The sequence below is a fragment of the Rhamphochromis longiceps genome, linkage group LG8 (genome assembly GCF_057381845.1).
Source record: "Rhamphochromis longiceps isolate RC_006_pf linkage group LG8, R_longiceps_female_GT1.1, whole genome shotgun sequence".
NCBI lineage: Eukaryota > Metazoa > Chordata > Actinopteri > Cichliformes > Cichlidae > Rhamphochromis > Rhamphochromis longiceps.
Window position 1 is genome coordinate 17,221,921 of NC_140564.1, and position 6,695 is coordinate 17,228,615.

Here is a 6,695-nt window from a genome sequence, read left to right on the forward strand (position 1 = left end):
TACATAATTATCACGTTCGTACAATATAAATATTATATTGTACGAATGTGATATTATATTGTTCAAACGTGAAAGGTATATTGCACGAACATGAAAAGTATATCGTTATGACAATAAACTTTTCACGTTATAAAGTAATATAGCTCTATTTTTCTTTTGCCTGGGTGGCAGCTCTACGCTTACGTATTCGGATGAGCTTGCCAAAGTCCTACAAGTTGTGCCTCCATCTCCTGTGTCCCGATCACACGCTGCACTGCCGTGCTGCTCCACCTTTTCTCTTTCATTTCTGTGTTTGTGTGAGAGGCTGCGTTGAGGCGCGACAGGATTTCAAACAGGTTTGATTGTCTTGCGACCATACGATTGATGATTGGGAGCTGGTCGTGAGGTGTTAACTGCTTTTCGTTACCCCATGTATACTACACGATGCACACACTATTAAGGCAAAACTTGGGCCGATCCCCAAAACGGTTGCGCAACTGAAAAATCGGCTGAAAATGGGCCAAAAACCTCACAGTATATGCTCAGCTTTTGGAGGCTAGCTCCAAACAAACATCTGCAGCTTGGCAGTGTATACAGCACTATAATGACCAGACCTAATTCTTTTGAAAACCATACATCTTTCCACAGGTCTCCACTTCATCAGACATCACCTAGACTCAGAGCTGGATGAGGCCAGCACAAACAGCGGCCTATTCGACGAAGATGATGGATCCATGGGGTCAGGAAAGCCAGAAGCAGGGGAGCTGGAGAGGTACCTTTCTTGTCCATTCACTGGAGGTGTGGATCTATTGCATGGCGTTCCTCACATCAAGAAGCTGTCGATCAAAGTCAGTACAGCTCTTCCTGCATCTGGAGCTTGTGAAGGACTTCTTAGTCATGCAGGACTCCTGTTCACTGCTAAACGGTTACAGCTTCACAGAAAGAACCTTGACAGCAAACTGCTGCTGAAGCTTAACCATCACCTTACTGAGTGAAGAAATGGCACATTTTTGCTAAATATGCAGAAATAAATGCACACCCATACAATTTGTGGTAAACTGAGCTGCCTTGTATGTACATATGTTGAAGATGCCTCGTTCTAATTAGTGATGGGATTTCCGGCTCTTTTTAGAGATCCGGCTCTTTCGGTTCGGCTCACTAAAAAGAGCCGGCTCTTTCGGCTCCGAACCGGCTCTTCAGGTTGTTTTGTTGCTTTAATTAATTTATTATTAACAATAATATAAAATTATGCACAAAAGGAATTACTAACGTAAAAACAAGTGGTTTTATTTATATATGTTTATATATAAATATATGCGGTGGCCCCTAGAGACAAAACACGTACAAACTCCAAAACACATTTCTAGCATGAACTGAACTTCCAAAGCAGAGCTACTAGATCACTTAAATTACACAATTGAAAGCATGTGTGTATTGTTTGTGTATTTATACACAGGCACTCATATATATTCAAATAATTTAAAAAAAAGTTCATTTACCTGTTATTACCACACACCAAATCCGGTCGTTGGTACTTGCTGGCTTGTGTAGCCACAAGATAGCAAAGGCTCAACACTGCGCCCAGCATCCTGGAGCACTTCTGTTGTCTTTTGTACGTGTTTTGAGTTTTTATGTGCTTCTGAGTTTTTATATGCTTCTGAGTTTTTACGTGCTTCGGAGTTTGTATGTGTTTTTACGTGTTTTGGAGTTTTTACGTGTTTTGGAATTTGTACGTGTTTTTACATGTTTTGGAGTTTGTACATGCTTCAGAGTTCGTACGTGATTTGAAGTTTGTATGTGCTTTGTCTCTAGGGGCCACCGTAAATATACTTTTATTTATTCACTCCACATAAAATGTAATAAATAAATCATATAATACAAAAATCAACTATTCACATTTCAAGTTTTAACTATTTAAATTTTCAGCTTTTTCCTTTCACAAATTTAAAGTGAAAAGAACACAAAACACTGCAAACCACAACACAATTAAATATAAATTATAATATGAAAACTAAAAGAACATGCATATTCTCTGTCATATGGACCTGCATGAATAAACTTTCTCAATCCTTTATCATCTGCAACCGAAAATAGTTGTGGATGATTACTATACCTTTCTAATGTTGTTGTCCCTGCCTCTCTTTCTCTCTCTCTGGCTCTGTTCCTGTGCTACTGAGTGTAACTACCGCCCCTCCCCCCTCTGCCCAGCGTAAAGCACAAGGCTCGCGTGCAGAGTGAAGCGGAAAAAAAGTGCGAGAGAGAGGCTGAGAGAAAGAAAAAAAAAAAAAAACCACGTGACGGCTCGCGATAAGGAGCCGGCTCGCGTCGTTCACGTCAAAGAGTCGGCTCTAAGAGCCATTTCGTTCGCGAACGACCCATCACTACTAGTAATGTTGTGGAGTTGTATTTTGTCTCGCATCAATTATATTGTCAGTTATATCGTTATCGCAAATTTCAAATATATATCGTGATAAATATTTTTGGCCATATCGCCCTGCTCTAATTACAATATACATAATTATCACGTTCGTACAATATAAATATTATATTGTACGAATGTGATATTATATTGTTCAAACGTGAAAGGTATATTGCACGAACATGAAAAGTATATCGTTATGACAATAAACTTTTCACGTTATAAAGTAATATAGCTCTATTTTTCTTTTGCCTGGGTGGCAGCTCTACGCTTACGTATTCGGATGAGCTTGCCAAAGTCCTACAAGTTGTGCCTCCATCTCCTGTGTCCCGATCACACGCTGCACTGCCGTGCTGCTCCACCTTTTCTCTTTCATTTCTGTGTTTGTGTGAGAGGCTGCGTTGAGGCGCGACAGGATTTCAAACAGGTTTGATTGTCTTGCGACCATACGATTGATGATTGGGAGCTGGTCGTGAGGTGTTAACTGCTTTTCGTTACCCCATGTATACTACACGATGCACACACTATTAAGGCAAAACTTGGGCCGATCCCCAAAACGGTTGCGCAACTGAAAAATCGGCTGAAAATGGGCCAAAAACCTCACAGTATATGCTCAGCTTTTGGAGGCTAGCTCCAAACAAACATCTGCAGCTTGGCAGTGTATACAGCACTATAATGACCAGACCTAATTCTTTTGAAAACCATACATCTTTCCACAGGTCTCCACTTCATCAGACATCACCTAGACTCAGAGCTGGATGAGGCCAGCACAAACAGCGGCCTATTCGACGAAGATGATGGATCCATGGGGTCAGGAAAGCCAGAAGCAGGGGAGCTGGAGAGGTACCTTTCTTGTCCATTCACTGGAGGTGTGGATCTATTGCATGGCGTTCCTCACATCAAGAAGCTGTCGATCAAAGTCAGTACAGCTCTTCCTGCATCTGGAGCTTGTGAAGGACTTCTTAGTCATGCAGGACTCCTGTTCACTGCTAAACGGTTACAGCTTCACAGAAAGAACCTTGACAGCAAACTGCTGCTGAAGCTTAACCATCACCTTACTGAGTGAAGAAATGGCACATTTTTGCTAAATATGCAGAAATAAATGCACACCCATACAATTTGTGGTAAACTGAGCTGCCTTGTATGTACATATGTTGAAGATGCCTCGTTCTAATTAGTGATGGGATTTCCGGCTCTTTTTAGAGATCCGGCTCTTTCGGTTCGGCTCACTAAAAAGAGCCGGCTCTTTCGGCTCCGAACCGGCTCTTCAGGTTGTTTTGTTGCTTTAATTAATTTATTATTAACAATAATATAAAATTATGCACAAAAGGAATTACTAACGTAAAAACAAGTGGTTTTATTTATATATGTTTATATATAAATATATGCGGTGGCCCCTAGAGACAAAACACGTACAAACTCCAAAACACATTTCTAGCATGAACTGAACTTCCAAAGCAGAGCTACTAGATCACTTAAATTACACAATTGAAAGCATGTGTGTATTGTTTGTGTATTTATACACAGGCACTCATATATATTCAAATAATTTAAAAAAAAGTTCATTTACCTGTTATTACCACACACCAAATCCGGTCGTTGGTACTTGCTGGCTTGTGTAGCCACAAGATAGCAAAGGCTCAACACTGCGCCCAGCATCCTGGAGCACTTCTGTTGTCTTTTGTACGTGTTTTGAGTTTTTATGTGCTTCTGAGTTTTTATATGCTTCTGAGTTTTTACGTGCTTCGGAGTTTGTACGTGTTTTTACGTGTTTTGGAGTTTTTACGTGTTTTGGAATTTGTACGTGTTTTTACATGTTTTGGAGTTTGTACATGCTTCAGAGTTCGTACGTGATTTGAAGTTTGTATGTGCTTTGTCTCTAGGGGCCACCGTAAATATACTTTTATTTATTCACTCCACATAAAATGTAATAAATAAATCATATAATACAAAAATCAACTATTCACATTTCAAGTTTTAACTATTTAAATTTTCAGCTTTTTCCTTTCACAAATTTAAAGTGAAAAGAACACAAAACACTGCAAACCACAACACAATTAAATATAAATTATAATATGAAAACTAAAAGAACATGCATATTCTCTGTCATATGGACCTGCATGAATAAACTTTCTCAATCCTTTATCATCTGCAACCGAAAATAGTTGTGGATGATTACTATACCTTTCTAATGTTGTTGTCCCTGCCTCTCTTTCTCTCTCTCTGGCTCTGTTCCTGTGCTACTGAGTGTAACTACCGCCCCTCCCCCCTCTGCCCAGCGTAAAGCACAAGGCTCGCGTGCAGAGTGAAGCGGAAAAAAAGTGCGAGAGAGAGGCTGAGAGAAAGAAAAAAAAAAAAAAACCCACGTGACGGCTCGCGATAAGGAGCCGGCTCGCGTCGTTCACGTCAAAGAGTCGGCTCTAAGAGCCATTTCGTTCGCGAACGACCCATCACTAGTTCTAATGTTTTCTCTGAGGCTGCTGCTGTTTAGATATTTATATTATTTACTGTAGATATTGGTGAAAAAAGCTTTATGTTGTGAAAAACTGAAATCTGGAAATTAGAATTGTTGTGCCTTATTTTGTTGATGTTTTCACATATAGTCCTTTTGAAAATACTAAAATTTGTATTTTTACTCTTACTTGAGTAACTTTTTTGACCACTACTTTTCACTTTTACTTGAGTAATAATATTTTAAAGTAATGCTACTCTTACTTGAGTACAGTTTTTGGATACTCGACCCACCTCTGCCTACAAGACTGCTCGAAGAAGTCCTGCCATTAATTCATGCTTCAATCTTAAATATGATCGACCTATCTCTAATAATCAGCTATGTACCACAGGTGGCAGTAGTTTAAACCATTAAACTTAAAAAAACATCTTTTGACCCAGCGGCCTTAGCTAATTACAGGCCAATCTCCAACCTTTTTTTTTTTCTCATTCCAACAGTTCTCGAAAGACTAGTTGTAAAACAGCTAACATCATCTGCAGATGAATGGCTTATTTGAAGCACAGAAACAGCTTTAGTGAAGGTTACAGATGATCTTCTTATAGCCTCTGACAGCGGACTCATCTCTGTGCTTGTCCTGCTAGACCTCAGTGCAGTGTTGAATACTGTCGACCATGAAATTTTATTACAGAGATTAGAGCATGTGGTAGCTTTTACAAATACTGTGTTACAATGTTTAAATCATATCTAATAGATTCCAATTTGTTCATGTAAATTGGGAGTCATCTTTACACACTAAGGTTAACTATAAAGAGAATGCGTTTCTTGAAGAAAATGCGAATGCTGATACGTTAATATTCTTTTAGCTGTAATTCTGTAATTGCTGAAATATTTGGGTAACTTGATAAATGTAGCACCCCTGACTCAGTACTCCACTATAGCCGGATACGCCCTGAGTTCTAGTTACCTTGAACTTACCCAGTTGCCCAGAGTGCAAGCTCCCCTGAGTTACACACGTAACACCTTTATCTTACTCTGAACTATAGATAAGAAACAGTACCAGACACAAGATCTTCTGTTTAAACCAAGCAGGTTTACTTAATGAACTGGTGAACACCCAATAAATCAATAAAGTAAGAAGTCTCTTGCAATGATAAAATATAACAATAATAACAGTTACACAGTTCTTTACCGTAATGGGCCTCACACACACACTCTCACACACCACCCAGTTTCCCAAGTCCCCCCGGTGCAGGCCTGGATCGATGGTAGGGTGCGTAGGAACCAACGGTCCTAAAAGAAAACAAAATGGTGCTCCTACCTGGAAACCTTAGTCTTTTGTCCACAATACACTCACAGCACACCGAGAGGTCCGTTCCTTAGGTCGCCGAGCTGCACGCTTACTCCTTTTAAGCAGCAGACCTGGGCGAAGACTCCTTCTGCCCCCCCCCCCCCCCCCCACACACACACACACACACAGGATTGTACATTAACATAAAACTTTTGTCGGAACCATACTGAATTTCACAAGAGAAACACACACATATGAAGAGAGAGAGAGAGAGTATGCATAGTATGCAAACAGCTACCAAACAGCCATCATAATTCGTCATACAATGAGAACAGGACAAATCAACAATTAACAATCACTAATTAATATTACAATCTGTAACATAATGTATCGTTTGGAGTTTAGTCTGTTACTGTTACCATTTTTACCATTTCTTTTTGGAGCAACTGTAATCCACATTATTTCCTTAGGGATTAATGAAGTATTCTGATTCTGATTGTTACAGGATGACCTGCCATTATCCAATGACACATCTGCTTACCTGTATCTTTTGCTCA